The 21,113-nt window shown below is 34.5% G+C and overlaps 1 pseudogene; it reads left to right on the forward strand.

Annotated features, from left to right (window-relative positions):
* Positions 1–15,240: 15,240 nt before the first annotated feature.
* LOC108594454 lies at positions 15,241–16,905 on the forward strand (annotated as a pseudogene).
* The last annotated feature ends 4,208 nt before the right edge of the window (positions 16,906–21,113 follow it).

A 21,113-nucleotide genomic window follows, 5' to 3' on the forward strand; every position in this document is an offset into this window, starting at 1 on the left:
CTTTGAGCTTAATTCTGAAATTTTGTTGCAACCCTTATATAATTATTCTTATCTTTCATCTAATCTATAATCGAAATCAATGCCTTAATCCTTGACATCATAAGTATGTATAAAATGCATTTATCAGTTTATGCTCCCCTTTTACCGTTATTAATTATAGCCAAGCTACTTTACATAATATCACGCATCGTTGTATTTTTTGAATTATTAATTCACTTTGCGCAAATGGGAGAATAATTGCAGGGTAGTTAATTTATTAAGCTTGTTGTAAATGCAAAAAATTGTGTGTCAACGGCAACACCTTGCACAGTGGGGCAAAAAGCAGCAAATATTGAAAACTTGATAGGTGAAAAATATTTTGTTTAGTAAAGAAACTGGAACTTGGATAAAATATATCAAAACAAAAAAATTTATTTATTTTATTAAGTCAATAAATTAAAAAATGTGTTTTTAATAAATATTTAATTTAAAAAAATAAATGTATAAAATATACAAAAAGAACTTGGTATAGAAATGCTTTAATTAGTTCAAAATTAAAGTATTTTATATTATTTATTGAATGAAAATACTTAAGTTATTAAATTAAAAAAAAAGTATATAAAATATATAAAAAGAAACTGTATATAAAAACGCATAAATTAGTTAAAAATTAAAGTATTTTAATTATTTATTGTTGGGCTAAATTAAATAACGAAAAATATATTTTGTTGTATTTGCAGCTTATAAAATGTTGTTTCTGCATAATGGCAACCACTGCTTATTGTGAAAATTGATTTATTATCGCAGCAGCAGCAACAACAAGAGCAGGGCTAGAGCTGAGGAGGGGCTGAGCCACTGGGCCACCGCGTCACGAGTCGTTGCTTACCCGAGGCTCGACATGTCATATAAAATTGGAGTGGCTGCCGTCTCGTTGCATGCCCCACAGGGGCAACGTTGTTGATTGCTTTTGTTGTTGTTTTTGTTGTTGTTGTTGTTGTTGCGTATTTGCATCGATTAAAGTAGAAATTTATACATGCGATGCGTGTTGTCGTCGCTTGGCTTTGTCTGCCACTCAGCACTCGCCCCAGCCCCAGCTCCAGTTGCAGTTGCAGCTCAGTCTACGCTTCAGACTTAATAAATTTATAAAAATAGCTAGAGAGTGTGTAAAAAGGGGGTGAAGCAGCGCAGTTGCTTTTGTTGCATGCATGAATTTTAAGAAAATTACTGATAAAAATATCGCATCATAAATTACTTCAGTTGCATAAAAGCTGCGCATTCAACACAGAAGATTTCTTAGTGTTGCGTTTGTGTGTGTGTGTGTGTGTGTGTGCACATAAATTTGATCCTTTGGTGCTTTACGAGCAGCACTCACCGTAGCTATGCATCTTGGTAATTAATTTATTATGCGACGACCCAGGCACTTAATGCTACAAGCGAAACGTGGCCATGCATGGCATTTAAAGGTTAATTGGCATTTTCAGCTTAATAGCCGCAGGCAAGAAGAAAAAAACACACACACACACACACACACACACACAGATGCACATGCACCACCCAAGCAACGTGACATGCAACCACCGGAAAGTTGAAAATACATGCCAGAGACCCCAGACCAGACCCAGACCCATTCCCATTCCCTGCGCTTGACACTTGCCTGATTGATTGCATACAGCATTTGAGCTGATTCCGTAACTTAAATCGACGACAAGTGGTTTGCTTGTGGCCTAACATGCTTATTAGAGCTTAAACTACAGTTAAACTTTTACATAAATTAGTTAAGACTCGTTACATGAAATTATAATAAACTTTACTTTTTTACATTTAAATAATATTTATATTTTTAACAATATTTATGCTTTGTGGCAATTAAACTCTTTAAAGCACACAACGCATAACAAATTATATTATAAATATATTTATATTTGCAACAATTTTATAGCAATTTTGTAAGCTAAGCAAAAGTTCTAAATATTTTCCATAGCAATTTAACATCAAATTTGTTTGTTTTTTATTACATACAATTTTATTTTAAACAATTTAAAGCCTACACGACTGTGAAACATTCCAAAATGTCAATTTAACTTTCCGAAATTATGAAAAATTTTATAAAATTCTGCTAATAATTGAAAATTCAATAATTTGTGCATGAAAAACATTGCAGCATTGCAGAAATATATTTTAATTCTGTTGCCTTGTAAAGTTGCAAAATAAATCTTCCTAATGAAGATTTTTTCACATATCATTTTTTGTTCGACATTCTACTTTTGATAAATTAATATATTTATAAACAACATTTTAAAAAATATGTATAATCTACAATCTCAATACTTATGTATAAAAGTAACTTTTGTTGAGCTGTCCGCATTATTAGAGCACAGCAAATGTTTATTCATATTGCTTTCAAAAAATCATAAAAATTATAAGCAATAAAATTTTGAGTATTTTGGCTTTTAAGAGTTTTTGATAAACAGCAATAATTTATATTTTCATTTCAAGTGTTTTTTTCTTTTTATTTACAATCTGTCTTAAGTAAATTTATAAATAATAATTTCAAGTGTTAAATGCTAAAAGCTGCTTGGATTACCAAGTAGTCTGAATTATTCGAATTTTACTATATAATATCTACTATTAGTATGTATAAGTTGCATGCTTTCTAAATTTATTATTATATTATTAATAACTTATACCCATGCTACATCATTATCTTTCCTATTTATTAATTAATTTTAATATACTACAGAGCAATAAATTTAAACAATTTTCAAAATTTGATAATCAAGAACATATTATTAGTAATATTTTATTTTTTGTTTGTTAAAAAGCTTCTCTGCATTTAGCACATTGTTTAAGCCATTTATAAATTATTTATTAATTTAAGTTGTTTCTAACTAAATAGTCAGCATTGTACTAGAACCAAATTCTATATCTACTACTAGCTTAAAAAATTTAAACACTCTCATATGATCATTTTCATTATGTTAGTCTAGCTTTAATATTAATAAGAAAAATTAATTAAAGTATTTGCATAGTTTTGAAATGGAATTTTAATTAAATTAAACTAAAGATGCAAAGTTTGCATTTTATTCGTTATTATTTAATGCCCATACATAAATTGTAGTGCTGTTTACTTAAGCTGTTCTGTTGATTTTCAATCCCCAATTATAAGACCCTTTTTGCACATTTTAATGTACAGAGTCCTACGACACGCAGTTAGTTCGCACTTGTTGTTCAGTTTATCATAATGTACTATAACCTGTTGCTTCATCGAAGCCATAAGCATATGTGTTAACTCTTGCCAAGACTCCCAAGTGTAGAGAGTAGAAGAAGAAGAAAAAAAGAGTTGAAATTCGTTGCATCTACAATTGGTTTGGAGTCTAAAGGCCGTGACCAATGCCTGGATTGGCGGGGCGGCTGTCATGTCTTGACAGGCGTCAATATTGGCGCGCCGGCTGTGGCATTAATGAGTTGAAAGAGATGCGAAACGGCAACCACTACAACTACAAATAAGCACAGCTAGTGGCCACTTAGTAGCGTTGCGTGGCGCGTTGGTGCGTCGATCAAATTAACAATTTAATTTCTAAGAAAACTTATTAAAAATCACAACAACGCACACCAAAGCGAGAGCTATGCAGCTGTCTGTCTGTCCAGCTCTGTCTACCTATTCGACTGCCTGCCTGTTTACTCCCCTTCATGGCCAGCTGACTAGATGACTTGGCTAAAATGTCTAAGCGACGACTTGGCTTGGCATTGCCTGTCTGCTGCCTGTCGCTGTCAGTGGCTAAAACATGCGTCAAGCGTGCGCAGTTAACCGAGAGCTTCGCTTCGCCAGAGCCATCAGTTTTCCATTAAAAGGCCAACAACAGCAACAGCAACAGCAACAGCAACAACAACAACAGCAGCAGCATGTGCAAACTTGATTTTCCATTCAGAACGAATGCCGCAAGCCTCAAGTCTTAACTGCGCCAAAGAGCGCCTCAGTCAGCAGAAAAAGCAACAACAACAACAACAACAACAGACACAATTTGCAGCTAGTTAGCAATAACAACTAACTAGCTTGGCTTACCAAAAATGGAATACTCTAAGCACAAATACTAAAAGTTTTGCATTTAACTGTTTTTTATTTTTTAAGATGTTAATCTAAAGAGATATTGTTGAGATTGTTAAGTTGATGTTGTAGAGATTGTTAAGTAGATATCGTTGATATAGAAAATATATTTTTAAAGTCTATATTCTTTCAAATTTAAAAACAAAAGTATAATATTTAAATACTTTTAAATTGAATAATAATATAATAGTTTTTATAATCTTTTTCTTTTATTGTCGACTGTGACATTAAATAAATAAAGAAAAATGTTTTAAAAATATTATTTTCGAATTAATATTCAGCACAACTAAAGATTTTTATTTTTTATATTATTATATTATTTGAGAATATAGTTCCATTGGAGATTTTTTTTTAAATTTTGTATGGGCTTTTAGTTCTAACTGTATTTGTATTTATTTATTGATTTGGCTCGATTTTGAAATTTTTTTCTGATTATATTCTAAAATAAAAATTTTCAAAGCTGTTCTTGGAATCATAATTAAAATTATTTAGTTTTTCGATAGTTCAATTTTGCTATATTAAACAAAAATGTTACATCGAAATCATAGAAATATAATTTCCATTATTATAACAAATGCTGTTTGATAAATAATTACAAAATTGAATTGTCTAAGTATAAAAAATATTTTGTATTTCAAATAAACGATAGAGTTAAAAGAATTTAAATTTTCAAACAAATTTCGAAATAATTTCAAAGTGCAAAAATCACATTTAAATTTAAAATTTAAGCTGTCTAAGTGACTTTCATTGCATAACTCAGTTAAAGCTCAAAGAGTAGTAACTCTTAATTCGCATATCGTAACTTTTTCAAAGTGCAAAACTCACAGCTGTTATAAATCTTTCTGCAAAGCTTGTAACATACCTAATAAGCTCATTTTTAGGTTGTACAACTTGCTGACTGCCACAGCATTTGATAGATGGATTGCCTGGCTCGGCTTGGCTTCGCTCCCAGTAACAGTCCCAGTCCCAGTCCCAGTCCCGGTCAGTCGGTAGTCTCGTCTCAGATTCTCAATTTCGAACGCTGCTTAGTTATGGCTATGGTGGCTGGCAAGTTGTTTATTCGCGCTTTGACAAGCGCGCGTCAGACGCATGGGAGAGCCAACGATCCGGTGGGTGGGTGTGTGAGGGGTAGGGGTAGCTTCTAGTAGATCCCTGCTGGCTTGGCGGGTGTACATACATCGTCAACGTTGACTGCTAATTGACGCTCACGCTCACGCTCACGACATGCCACACATCCATCAATCAGCACAGCCATCAGGGCTTGCCACACGTACACACATGGCTCAGGCCCAGACCCATGCCCATGCTAATCTGAATGTTACTCGTGGCAGCGAGTTGCGGCTGATGTTGCATATAATTAAATTATTATGTTGTGTTGGCCCAGCGGCCATAATTTGCGACAACGCATCAATGCGCGTTCCCCCTTCTTCCCCCCTCCACACACACACACACACACGCCAAGCTATTTATGTTTCTGACACATTTATAGGCTGCAATTATAATATTTATCGAGTCGAATTGAGCGTGTGTTGTCTTTGGTGTGGGCTTCGATCGCATAAATTATGTAAATGCAGCTGAAAATTGTTTCTAGGCGTTACGCCTAGGTGAGTATACTTTTGTAGCATACTGTCATAGAGTTTATATTCAATTATTTTAATTTAAACCTTCACTTTTCAATACTTTCTCACAAAATGAGCAGCTTATATAGACTTCGGTCGATCTTTATAGTTCAATAGTTCCTTACTTTTTGAATAGCGCGTATCATTATAAAGATAGCCAACAACTAATTGAATCTCTTTATGTATCTATAAGCCTCAAAGCCTTAAATTTTAATTACCACCTTTTATTTTGAATTTTATTAGAATTATTTTAAGCTTTGAGAAGTTTTTCTTTTTGAGAAAACACTAATCAACTTCCATTATTATTAATTTTATAATTATTTTTACTTTGACTATTATTATCATTACTAGAAACTTTCATTTGTTCAACATTTCTTAAAACAATATATTTTATATACTATTTAAATTCTATTCAATTCTACTATTTTATTTAAAATTAGTTTTTGACAATTTTTATAATAATCAATGAAAGTTTTAGTAAAAGCAAAAAACAAATAACTAAACTACATGACTGTTGTATTTTAGAATTCCAACTTTTAACTATTTAATCCGAACCATAAAATCTCTCTAAGTGATGCAAGAGATCTGTAGACATTTGTATTCTGTTCTGTTCTCTATTTCTGTAACGGAGACTTCTAATAAATGTTGCAGCTAATTTTATTGCACTTATATTAAAAAGTAAATTTTCTTTGACGAATATTTCTTTGTGTGTGCTCAGGCAGAATGATTTGAAATGAAACATGCAGCTTGCAAAATAAATCATTTATAATTTTGTAGCTAATAACTTGCCCATAGGCAAGGCGGCGGACAAGGTTGAGCAAATAAACTGAACTCATTTGTAAAATGTTTCGACTGAATAAAGACAGCCGGTTTGGCTACCGTTATACATATATATTATATGTATATATATATATATATACAACTGACGTATGTCAGGCTGTCAGTGCTCTCATTGCGATGAGATTTTTTTGATTGATGTCGAGTGGCAGTGGCACTGGTGGTGCTGGCGATGGCGATGGTGGTGCAGCCGCCGCTGCCACATTGCACTGTTGCTTTTAAAAACAATTTTTATAAATTATCATTTTGGAATGGCAAACATATTTTTCACGTCAGACGGCTGAGAGCAATTGATTGATGAAAAAGGCGAGGCGTGTTCGAAAAAAAAGCAAAATAAAAAGAAATCACAATAATAATGATAAATCTATGCAAATTACGGTCGAACAGAAAAATTATTTGCTGCGTCGTAGTGTGTCTGATGGATTTCATATTAATATGGCAGTCATTTATCATGCGCGGCGTGGGTTGAGTCAAAGCCGACTAGGCGTATGCTTAATAAAATAAAATGCCACGTAGTGTGCGCGCGTTGAAAGTTGGAATGCCCATAGACTTAATCTGTGTGCATTTCAACGACTTCATTTTGCGGTTTCTATGCCAGTAGCAATGCCAGCAATGTTGACCACACTTCAGGGCAAAAAACCAAAGCCAGAGAGCTAAAGAGTTATGCACTTACATATGTATTTATGCTTGTGTGTGTGTCCTCTGTGTGTGTGTAAAGAGGCAATAAAACTATTTGCAGTTCAATTTGCAATAATATTTGTAGCTTCAAACCGCAAACGACAAATATGCCAACAGCACCCAAAAAGCAACAACAAAGCCAAAGGCAAAAAGCCATTTAAATGGCTTAAACTTTTTAGAGAGTGAGCGGGTTAGGGTTATGCGCTGGCGGACACTCAGGACATTGGCACTCGACACTTTTAGAGCAAAGTTATGCAACCAATTTACATGCAAAAAACAACTCAATAAACGTGTGCTAACGCTTTTTAATACACAAAGCCAAGTGCTCATGTGTGGTGTGTGTGTGTTGCGTTTGGTTTGAATTTCATTGCCTAGACAATTTAGCAAAAGTATTTCCTTGCAGACGCACACACAATGTTTTGCTCGCTCTCCGCTCCACACTTCGCCCTGGTCTGATGATGATATTCTCGCCTTTTGCTAAACTGTTTGGCTTATTGTTGTGGTTTGTAGCTCAAACCCTCAGCGCAGCGGGCGCAGTTGGGGGCTGGTGGCTGCTGCTACAACCACAAGGCGGAAATTGTGCATGAAAAGCTTTGCTCTCTCTGCTCTACCCCAAGCTCGATTATTACATTATCCCAACTATATAATCCAATGAAAAAGTTTTGCTAATAAGCTGCTAGTTGAGTATGCCACTTACCACTTAATGTTGCCACCGCCAGTTGCCAGTTGCGTTTGCAAGTCGGCAAGCCCCAATTTTTGGCCACTTTGTTCAGCTTGTTCCCTTTTATTGCCTTCAGCTCTCAAACACGTACGCAGCGCTCTCTGTAAATATATAAATTAAAATTTGGTTTACAAAATACAATTTGCAATTAGCTATCAACTTTCGAACTTTGGTTTTAATTAAACTGTATAGACTAATATACAAATGTGGGTATATTTATTTACTAAACTAATCTTCAACGCTGATCTACTCTGACTATTGTCATTATATTTAATATGATATGTTTTAAATAAATATCGATATCAAATTGTGATTAATTCTAATTATTATAGAAAGTATAGAAAATAATTGTAGTAATTAAAAAAACCCCTTTTTAAAATATTCGCTGTAATTTACAGATATAATTAAACTAAAAATTTTATTATAAAAAGCAAAAATAATTTGAATTTTTCTTATTTTTATTATGATGATTATTTTTGGCTAATTTGGCTACTTTATTTTATTCCTCAATAACAATTACAAATATTAAAGAGTTTACTTAATACTTTATTTTGGAATGAACAAACATTCCAGAAACGAAAGAATGTTCTCAATACAAACTTATTGTGTTTTAAAAATAATTGTAAATAACCCAAAACTAATTTAAATAAAAATAAAATTACTTTTGACTTTTTTGTATTCTAATAAATTATGTAATTTCTTTCGACAATTTAAATTTCCAGTTAAAAAAATTTAAATTAATTTAAATTTAAGTAATCTTTTTACCAATGAATAATAATCATTATTGATAAGCAAAGCTTAATGGTTTGATTTATAGATTACTTGTTGAATTCTAATCAAAGATGAAGTAAAAAGTTTATTACAATGATTTACGTTATTATTCAATTACTAAATGATTGTAAAAATTATAAACCTTAAGACTGTTTAATGCTCATGCCTAAGTCAATAATATAATATCTTGTATTCATTTAAACTGATTGTTTATTTAAGCTTGCAACAATGGAATTGAAACAAGTAAGCAGGAAATGATTTTAAAAACATAAAAAATACGAAATTATTGCTTGCTTCAACAAAAATGACTCAACAGCAAAAGGTGTCAAATGCCACTGAATGGGGCATGAAAAATGGCTGCCAATTGTAATAGGAGCTATGGCCAAATGGCCGGCGCATAATGATACATTAAATCGTCAATCACTCAGTAAATCTCGACATGTCGCCCCGATGCCGACGCCGACGCCTTTCCTGGCTGCTCTTTGGGCACTCTCTGAGTGCTTCGTTGTACCCACGCGTTGGGGCAACGAGAAACCAGAAATGTAGCAATGTGAAATCGCTTCACAGTAGCAGCTCTTTTGACAGCTTAGCTGACAGTTGAAATGAATTGATTTATATGTTTGTTTGTTTGTTTGTATGTGTGTTTGCTTGTTATATAAATATATATACACTGTACATATGTAAAAAGTAAATAAAGTGTGGACTCGCTTCACTTTGGAGACATCAGAGCAATTAGGCAAGTGGCGACGCCACACTTTGGCATTATCGCTATTTACCATCTTGTCAGCTGGTCTTGAGTGTTCTCCACCCCCCCTATCCTTTCCCTTATCGTCGTTCTAAGTACATTTTTTATGGTTATTGTAATTGCTTGGCTGCGATATGTTTAATTATATGATGGATTAGTTTATTAATATTTTAGTTTATTGATTGAACGATTGCTCACATGCGTATCTGATATGTCTGATCTTTCAACTGGCGACTTTTATTTGACTTTTGAAAGTGCCGAGGCTGGCGCCTCTCCAGAATAAATTTGAAACCGAAACTCTCAACACACTTAACAATCAATTATAATTATCGATAGCCATGTCATGTTGCCTCTTCCGTTATTAGTCATCACATTTTGACATTTGCAACTTAATCTCTGAAACGTTTTATCAGCATCCAAAAATCGTTTGTTATAAATTCGTATTCGCTTTTGCGTATTGCTCTGACAGCTGTTCTCATTAATTTTCAACAACAGACTTTAGCATCTTTGCGCTTATAACAAATTAATCAACAGCATGAATGCAGGCAAAAGAATTTGATGCTCATGTTAGAGATGAGCACGGGCTTCGTGTTAAATAATTGGAAACATATAGATTGTTAAACTAGAATATACAATTTTTATATATAAATAGTCATAATAATTGCAAAAAAGTTTAATAATAGTAATATCAGGCTGGTGATTATTTCAAATTAATTTGGAATCGCACTTAAAATATTTTTTCTCATTTTTAATTTGAATAATATTGAGTTGTTTTTCTTTTCATTTTAATAAAATCAGTTCGATCTTTTTGAAAATTAATTCGGTTAAGATTTGGGATTTCTCAAAATGAATTTAAAATATTTTTAACATTTTAATTTGAATAATATTGAGTTGTTTCTATTTAATAAAATCAGTACGATCTTTTTGAAAATTAATTCAGTTAAGACCATTAATATTTTTAGTTTTATTAACATCGGTTCGAACTTTCGCTCCGTTTTGCGGAAATTCGGCCAGAAACTTAAATTTTTTCAATTTTTAATATCGTTTCGGGTTTTAAATATTTTGTTCGAATTATAAGCCCATATCTAGTTCTCTTCTCTTTTCTTCAACGTATAATAGTCTGTTAGATTTTGATATATTTATTTTCAGGTCATTTAATTTACTAACGCTGTCTCTCTCTAGTGATAAAGCATACTGAACGCTTTTAACTTAAAATATGTATTTCTCTAACAATTATAGCAAAGTTAGCTCTTTTACTAATTGCCAAAAAAAAAAAAAAAAAAAACTGTAAAAAGCAGGACCGTAATCATATAGTTTTATTTAATTACCGTAATATGATCTATTGTTGCTTTTTCCAAGATTTTCCTCACAGATAATGACACCAGCCATTATTCCTTGATTACTTTTACACTAACTTATACATACTCATTATTTTCGCAAAAATCATTATAATCCAATAATTAATGTTATTTATGATTTTATTTTTTTCGCTCAAATAAATACTCACTGGAAGATTACGCCCCTAATGATTAACTTTTCCAATCCTTTGCCACATATATATATATATAACACACAACGTGTTTTATTTGTTCACATCTTTGTCACCTCCCGCCCCTCTGAAAATTAGAAAAAATCAATATATAGAGCGAATAAATAAAATCTCAGGAAATAAGAACGACTCACAATGCCAATACAGGATGTATGTCTTGTTTGCATGTGCCTTGCATAATTTTTCCCTTTTCGGATGCAAAACATGGAAATATATTCAAATAATACACTTGTGACGACTCTACTTAGTCAATTCTCGCTCTAAAACGGTTTGGCAACGTCTAGTAACTTGTATTTGATAATATAAATTACAATAGACGACCCCCACATAAGGCCCCGGGGCCTCCCTTAACGGGGGCTCCCTCACCCGAGCTAGCCCTCCAAACTTTTTAGGGGGGGGGGCGGGCCACGCCTCCCAACCTTCGTATAATTTTTTTTTCTTCCTCCCCCATCATCATTCTCACTTACCGCCCCTTCCCCTCCGCAGATACCCCTAAGCTTTAATCCTATCGCCACAGAAAGGAAGTTCATAACATTATTGTGGTATTAGTCGCACCAGAGAGATTTTTATTGCGTTGAATTGTTCGTTTTATGATTTGAGTAAACTCATGTGCTAAATACATTGTTCCATACCGTAATTGCATACGGTAGGGGGACAATGAAGACCGGGTAGATAGGCCCTGATAGAGGGAAAGACGACGCGAAAGCTATAAGGTCTGAACCACTTTGCAGCTTAGATTGCTTTGCTATGACTAGTTTATACAATTTTCAATCTAAACTGTGTTCTGCTTCACTGAATTTGTGGCAGCACTGCTTTGTAGTCTATCCTACTGGCGGTTTCTGCTGTGCTGTAGTCTGTCGCTTGTTGACATGTCACTAATTTCGTTCTTCAACTTATTTCCTCTTCTGTTTTTTTCTTTTTTGCACCTCAACGATGATTGAATGAGTTTATCTTGCTACCTTGTCCGCTTTGCTACATGATTTATACTTTCATTGGGTTTTTTTGCGCATACTAGTATTAACTACATCAGCCAGGGGGCTTATACTTTTTTTTCAGCACTTGGCCCATATGGATAAATCTCTCTCGTTGTGGGAACAGTGTGTTCCCTTTTTTCCAAAAGGGACCAGATACTATCATAATGATGCTGTCCGGCGATTTTCAAATGGAACAATAATCATTCACTTAACAATCGACATAGAAAAAAGTAACGTCATTATTAATCCTTTTTGTATAATCTATGCATATTCACCATGATTTGCAACTTTCCATGTATAATTGTAAATAAAATTGTTTATAATTACATTTTGAAATAATTTTACATTATTTAAGTAATCAACAAATCATCTTAATTTTAAACTCAAAAATAATGAACATTATGATTTTTATTTTTTTCGCTCAAAAATAAAACTCACTGTAAGATTACAGCCTAATTATAAAAGCTTTTCCAATATTTGTCACGTGTCCTTTATCACACATCGAAAGGATCATTTTTTATATTTTGCCACGCCACGATCCCTCCCTCTGAAATAATTTAGAAAAATCAATTATTAGGTTAATCTTCGCTAGCGATTCAACAGCACCACACACGATGTCAGTCATTGTTTTGCATGATGCCATTGCTAATACTTTATTCCCTTTCCGTGATGAACAAAACAAGGAATAAATATTCATGAATTAACATTATGTATGCAAATAAAGTGTTAATGGTAGCTATGTTGCCAACTTTTAATGCTGATGAAGAATTACAAGTATCAGTGATCAGTCAAAATGTAATTAATTTGTGAATACTGATTCTTTTGGGCATCCAAAAGGAATAAAGGAGTCAGCGGCATTTCATGACTAATCTCGGCGTGCGGAAAAAGAAGGAGAACACACCACCTTAAACATATGAGACCCCAAACCTCATAAATACTCTCAACCTACTTATAATTTTTTTTTTGTTTTTTACCTCCCCCCCCCCCCCCCCCCCGTCTTTGGGGGGCGTGGGGTCTTTTGCATCCGAAAGGGTAACTAATTCAGCAATGGCAAATGCACTAAGCGGACATACATCCTGGGTGTGGGCATCTGATCGCTAGTGAAGATCAACGGCCTCCCCCATTACATTGATTTGTGTGGGTCAAGGGGCGCTCAGACAAAGGTCCTAGGCGTAATACACGCGGCAGGTGGGTTAAGTAAGAAAAATTAGATCCTTTAGATGGGTTAAAAAGGACACAAGTTGACAAAAGACTTGGAAAAGCTTTTCATATCATTAGCTGTAATCTTACACGTCGATTTTTTATTTGAGCGAAAAAATACAAAATCTAAAATAGTCATATTATTGATTTATATTTTTTTTGCTCAAAAGTAATGATTATCTATAAGTTATTGTAAAATTAAGCAACCATTCCTCTCACTTATTGGTGAGGAAAAATCAAAAAAATCAAAAATCAGAAAATCATGGTGAATACGCATAGAGAATCCAAAAAGTATTAATATGACGTTATCCTTTTTTTTTGTATGTCGATTCTAAGTGGTAATCATTATATACGTTCCCTGATTATAAGTTTAATTATATATACTAAGTCTCATTAATGCTTACTCATTTATCATATGCCAGTGCTGAAATCTACTGCTGGATGATTAATACTAGTTTGCGAAACCCAAATGACATAGTATAAAAATCTATGTAGCTAGCGGAAAGGGTACAACAAAACTCATCAATCATCGTTGAGTCAAAAAAAAAAAACAGAAGAGGAAAATAAGTTGAAGAAGCTGAAATTAGTGACATGTCAACAAGCGAAGAGTAAGAGAGAAGAAGAGAGTAGGATAGACTACTAAAGCAGTTGCCACAATGCAGTGAAGCGCAGTTTATTAAAATTTTATAAACTGCATAGCAAAGCAATTAAGCTGGCAAAGTGTTCAGACTTTTTTGCAGTGTATACATAATGCTGTGTGCGACTGTTTCGAGATTTGCGTGACTGATGTGTGCTGCTACCATCAATCTAAACTCTTCATTTTGAGCACTGCCTGTCAGCTGGTAATAACCAGAGCAGAGCAGCGCAGCAAAAATATATATTTTGCTGATATAAGTATTAGCTATGGCCAACTGATGTTCGGGCTGTATGGAGGGTACGGCTTACTAATTACCCATTCGTCAATCATAATTTATAATTATGTATGTTTATGGTCAGCTGTTGTTCTATCATCTAAAGCCTGATAAAAATTACATGCGCTATTCATACTCCGCTTCCTTTTACTCTCTGCATGTTTATTTCGGTTATATATCCCACTAATTATTCACTGTCTCATTAAACAAATAAATATGTCATGAAAACATTTGTTTCTCATACATCACAGTGGGCATAAGATACTTTCGTACATGAGCAGCGGCCGTGCAAGAAAATCACGTCACGTGAAAATGACAAATCAAATGAGATTAACACAACAATTTGTGTGTGAAGAAACGAAATCAGACCAAAAGAAAATTGAAAGAAGAAGTTCAAGTGATTCCTTTATATTTTAAGCATTAATCATTCGAAATTGTGGTATTTGCAATTGTAAACAAAATATTTGGGGGTCTCAAAATTATTATAGCTTTATGTGATTTATAAAAATATAGTTATTGTTATTGTTGACGCTAGCATAAAATGTAGGATAAAAAAAGATTTTAGCTAATTAACATTTAGAAGATCGTATGAATTTAAAACGTTTCTTTAAATCGGGAAAAAGAATACGTTTAAATTTATAAATAACAGATTTATTTAAATTAGTCAAAAATTGGGTAAGAGCTAAAGTCAAAATAAAGTCTGTAAAAAAACCTAACTTAAGCTCATATTGTATGGATTTTAAAATTTATTTATTTTTTATTAGCTAGCTATATGCTCAAACCTAAAGTGCTAAAAATTTTATTAGAACAGATATAAGAACCGCACGTGTCTTTTATCCGAGCTGTTTTATCTAAATTTCGATTTCTTATCACATCTTATCTTGAACACAATGTCTAGCCAGTTTATGCTAGTTAGATATAAGGAGATTTTAAGTTGGTATAAAAAGCACTTTACAGTCGGTCCAGTCGTCTTCTTCAATCCAATTATGTCGCAAAGGTAAAGCCCAAAATTTAAACGTTTTTTGCTGAAACTGCTGCCTTGAATTTTCTTTGGCAGCTTGGACTGCTTGTATCTCAATGTGTTTGCCAAAAAGGTAACTGCAACAATTCCTCGATAAGTTTTATTAATTTTTCCATTTCTATGTTAACTGCAATCGGCTGAGCCATTGCCAGTTATGGTTTATTATGGCGGGCATTTTGAAACAGTTTGAAGCGACTCGTACGACTTTATGCACCGGACTATTTCATGATTAAGGATGTGATACTGGTGACGTTGAACTATCATTTGGGCGCTTTGGGTAAGGCACAGCTCATAGATCGAGTTTGTAGTTGCTTTCAACTGTCTTGCAGGTTTTCTAAGTCTTAAGGATCGGAGCTTGCAGGTGCCGGGCAATGCAGGACTAAAGGATCAAATTCTAGCGCTGAAATGGGTCAAGCAATACATTTCCTACTTTAATGGCGATAGCAACAACATAACATTATTTGGAAATAGCTCCGGATCGTGTTGCACTCATTATATGATGAGCACGAAACAGACACGTGGATTATTCCACAAAGCGATACCCATGTCCGGTGATATGCTAAGCTTCTGGTCGGATACGCCGCAAGCAGATCGTGGCTATCGCTTGGCTCAGCGCACAGGCTACAAGGGTGACAACATCGATAACCAGGTGTTTGACCATCTACACAAATTGCCGCCACAGCAGCTCATTGGCCACAGTCTGCTGACTGAGGCGGAAAGGCATAAGGATCATTGCTTCGACTTTGCACCCACTATCGAGACATATGTGGGCGAGGACTGTGTCATACCCAAACCACCAGAGCAGATGGTGCGCGAGGCGTGGTCGCATGATATACCCGTGATGTTGGGGGGCACCTCCTTCGAGGGTCTGTTCATGTATCCATTGCAAAAGGCATAGCCTGAGATCTTGGACATGGTTGAGCAGCAGCCACAGCTATTAACGCCTTACCAGGTGCGCCTCCAAAGCACAGACGAGCAGACCAAGAAGTACCCTCAAAAGCTAATCGAAACGCATTTTATAGATAATGATACCCACTACAAGAAGATTATCAATTTCTTGGATGTAAGTAGCATAGGAGTACGAATTCAATCCAAAACATTGTCAAAATACGGATAATCTCGGATTTTCTTGATTCTGTCTAGGCGAACTCTGACTGACTATATAGAATAGTTTATCCTAATTATAATACACAAATAGATCTCAATTAGAATTGGAAAGACGATCATTTCCAATCAATAGTAGGGAAAAAGAAGTCTACATCTCCGAAACTACGAGAGAAGACATTTTAATCCTGAAACAGGATGAATTTAACAACTTAGACAATTTTTATTATATTATGTTCAGTACTACTCCTTTACCATGTTCTGGCACGGCACATTCCGATCTTTGAATGCACGTTTGAACTATGCTACGGCTCCCACATATTTCTATCGTTTCGCCTACGATTCGCCGGAGTTTAATTTGTATCGTAAAAAGTTTTGTGGAGATTACATCAAGCAGGGCGTATGCCATGCCGATGATCTGTCCTATATATTCGGTAGCTTTCGTGGCTGGAAATTGGATAGAGCATCAAATGAATTTCGCACTATACAACGAATGATTGGCATTTTCACTGCTTTTGCCAGGAATTCCAGCCCAAACTGTCCTGAGATCAAACACTTGAACTGGCAACCCGCGCAGCGATCACAGCCCCAACGCGTTGTCAACATCTCCGATTATGTGGGGATCATAGCTCTGCCCGAGTACAGCAAGCTAATGGTCTGGGAAAGCATGTATAACATATCATCACTTTAATTCTTGCATTCAAGTATAGATAAAAAATGCGCTTCAAGGTAATATTTTAGTATATTCTGTTTTAACCTGAATCCATCACATGGATCGGCAAATTTTGTCGACGGATTCGGGATCTGCTCGAAAAATCCATTCGGAAACACATCCATTCACTTTCTTGACATTCAAACTATTTTTATTTAAAATAATATTTAAGGTTTTTAAACTCAGAATAGATAAGAGTTACACTTTCACATTCTTTCAAACTTGTAAGAGTATTTGCTAGTTGCATATTTTCCACTCTTCGTGTTCGTTTTGAGAAGTGTTTGCAGCTAATTGCATCAAAAATTGTCTTTCTTGCTCGCATGTCGTTGCTCTACTTTGATACTTTGACAGAGAGAGGCAACTGGCATCAACAGCAACTGTCACTCGACACACACACACAGGCACACACAGATGAGCAGTCGAGTTGCAATGCACTCGTTGTGCAATTTATTGAGCCCATCAATCAAGTGGGCAATATTCCATGGAAGCATTTCGTGTGGTGTTGTGATTCTCCGCAAATAATTGTTGCCCGTCGCTGTCCCACTGACTCCAACGTCTGTCCATCCGCTCGTCTGTCTGTGCCTGTCAATGGGTGTGGTCACAGTTGCCAAGAGCACATATGGTCTGCTAGTTTGTGTGTTGCACTCGTCACTCAGCGTCAGTGTATGCCGCAACAAAAAAGGCCAATCATCGATCATGGTCGTCATCATCATCATCATCATCATCATCATCGTCGTCGTCTCCTGCGTTTGCTGTCGTTGTTGTTATTGATGAGCTCTGGCGAAAAAGCAGTCGTCAGCCAGCTGCCTCAAACCCCAGAGCCAAGCACCAGGCACAGATAATATCTTTTGCAACAAATTTTTGACAGTTTCGATGCGCCCTCTCCCCCGCCCTCTCCCTCTCTCTCTGTTGCAGCCACATTTTGTTGGTTGGCCTGTAACTTGAAATTCAATGTTGGCAACGAGACGTAGAGAGTTTAGAGTATGAGCAGTCACTCGCTTGTTGGCAGCCTGTTGGGCCCTGTCACATTTATCACAAATTCAATGAATAATAATTTTTGCACGCCGTCGTCGTCGTCGTCTCTCTGATGTGATGTGCCAATGTTATCTGATCAGAATCGCTGATGAAGCGCAACAGGACGAACGAGGCGAGGATACATACGAGTATATGTTTAGTATTTGTGAACGTGCCGGCATCCAGCGAAGAGCTCTTCAATATTAATTATGCTCTGGCCCTCTCGCCCTCGACGTCTGCAAGTTTTGTATTATAAATTGCCCCTGCCTGTCATGATTATGCATTCAAAGCTTCAAACACTTCCGGCTTTATCTCTCGGCCCCGATCAACATATCACTCATTTTCATTACCAATACCGATCTGAGCATTAATTATTTTTAATCACACCACTAAAGACTAATATAAATAGCTAAGACTAAGCGAGCTGGCGTTAAATTGCTTTGTCTGCCTGTCGCAAGAATTTGTTTGCAATTTCAAAAATCTGCTGTTTACAAAAGACTCGCTGACAGTTCTTAATTGCAAGAGATTTCAGTTGTCGCATTGCTTGCGCGTTTTCGTCGCTTCCAACCCATCAACTCAACATATAAAAGAAAAAGTTTCTTCTTTCATTCGACTTTTGTCTAGTGTCGTGCCAAAATGCGCACAGAGTCTCCGTGGACTTTGCACTGTTTGCAATTGCACCTGATGACTGCCAACAAAATATTTCAGATTGACAAACTTGCAACGCGACAATCGACAAGTGCAGTAGTTTATACAAAAATATAATTTCGAATTGTAGCAAGCTTAAATAAAATATTAAAAGAAATTGTTAATTAAAAGAGTAATTTAAAAATGAGTACCTATAGTTAGGTTAAAAGTAGCTAAAATATTTGAATGTAATTGTTGAACTGATTCGGCTGCTAAAAATGTTAGAATATCGAATAATTTTTACAAAGTTTTAACTAGTTTTTAAAATATTCTCCATCTTAGAAATATAAATAAATAATTAAGAAAATAATTTAAATGAATTTGAATATATTTCAAAATAGTTTATTGCAACCTAATCTTTTTTTTCTTTACCAAAAACTAGAGTTCACAAGTTAAAAATCACATATTTGTTAATTTTTACCTTCTTTAGATTTTTTTAATGTCTCGTTTGAAATAATTCAGTTATAAGTTAATATTTATTATTATTAATCTAATAGAATTAATTTATGCAATTCATTTTATAGCTGTTACGGGAAAGCAAAAACCCAAGTTCACATTGTTGAAAATAGCCTCGATCGTGACCTTTTAAAACATATATGTACATATACTCGATCATTGTAGACAAATGCTGATAGGTAAGTGCTACTGTAGATCTAAAATAAATATATAACAAATTTATAGTGTGTGCATGGTGTATAAACTAAATGATGTATATATTTACTTTAGCCCAAACTAAATAGAAATCATTTACTTGAGTCTTATCATAAATGTAATAGCCGTAAGTATATGTGTGCTGAAGTCTTTAGAGAGCTACAGAAAGAGAGGAACAAAGAGAGAGAGAGAGAGAGAGAGAGAGAGAGAGAGACACACACGTTGAAATTGATTTTTCAATTGCTGCTTTTGACATGTTGCTGGCTACTGGCATTTTGTTTATACCATGTACCCATATCCCTGATCTGAGTCGGTTACCATATGCTCTGCTTACAACATTGTTGTTGCTTTTTTTTTCTGTGTGTGTGTGTGTGTGGTTTTTGTATTGTAATTTATGTGTTAGTTCGTTCATTTGACATGTCAAAAGTTGTGTTGCTTGATTGATGACTGCTGTCAACACATACTTTCTAATTTTGCTGTTGTTGTTGTTGTTCCTGTTATTGGCAACCCCTTCTGCTCACCAATACATGCATAGAGGTGTGCTCGTCTAGAATATTTACTGTATGTGTGTGGTTAGGCCGCAAAGGGTTCGAGGGTTCCTGTGTTTGGCTTTTAATTTGTGTTCGTGTCTGTGTGTGTTTGTTGTTTTCATGGTTTGTCGGTTTATCGATGCTCGCTTTTGGCCGCAACGTGAGCATTGCATATTTTTCGTTTAGCCCTGACACGAGATTGATGAGCTCTGCTCGCCGCCTGTCACATGCTTCAACGGATCGAATAGGTGTCTGACTGCCAGGGCCTCTCTCTGAATTGATATGCAGCATTGGTAGGTGGACTTTGCTTTCGCATCTTGACAGCAGCACAAACAAATTGGGGCGACACTAACTCACACTCACACACACACACACACACACATACGATAAAAAAGGCGTTGCAGGCGTTGAGGTTGCCAGGATTACATTTTTGCTATATAAATTGATTGATAGATACATCCATATTGCTGGACATGCAAGTGGGGCGTGTGGCAAAATATTAAACTTTTTGTCGTTTTAGGCAAAGTTAGTTTGAGTGGTAAAACAAAAGAGAAAAATATGTAAATTTTGTAGATGCTTGTTTAGGAATTGAATATCGTAAAAAACTTTAAGCTACAATCATCGTACTTAAATATCATAAGACAAAATTGGAACCGATAAAATTAAAGAGAAAAATGAAACCGAATATTGTAAGGCAATTAAAGATCGTCAAAATCAGGTAGATAAATCGATATGTACTTTTAAAATTAAATTTGAATATCGTACTAAATTATAGTAAGACTGAATATCGTAACATCTGATACTCCATGACGAAATATTGCAAAAAAATATCATTAGAGCTACTATTAAAATATATGTATTAGATTAAATAAAAGAACAGAATATCGTTAAATTTAATATATTCTGTTTAGAAACCGAATATCGTAAAAAAGAAATATCGTAAAAAATCAGGAAGATAATTTAAAATTATATTTAAATATTCAACTTGAATATCGTAATAGTGAATTTTACAAAAATATTTATCATTAGAGACTTAAATTTTCTATAAATATAATTTACAGCCTGCATATCCTAAGTCAATGAAATATCGTAAAAATGATCAAAATAAAATCATCGTAAAATTTAATTTGAATATTACACATTTTATTACACAAAATAGTCTGCAAAAATTAAAAAGAAAATATAATATATCAATTAAAAAAAGGCAATCGTACGATCGTACCACAAAAATTTAAGGTATAGAAAACGATCATCACATTCAATAAACAAATATCGTATACTTTTGCTTTTATAATTTGAATATAT

This window comes from Drosophila busckii, chromosome 2L (assembly GCF_011750605.1).
Source record: "Drosophila busckii strain San Diego stock center, stock number 13000-0081.31 chromosome 2L, ASM1175060v1, whole genome shotgun sequence".
NCBI lineage: Eukaryota > Metazoa > Arthropoda > Insecta > Diptera > Drosophilidae > Drosophila > Drosophila busckii.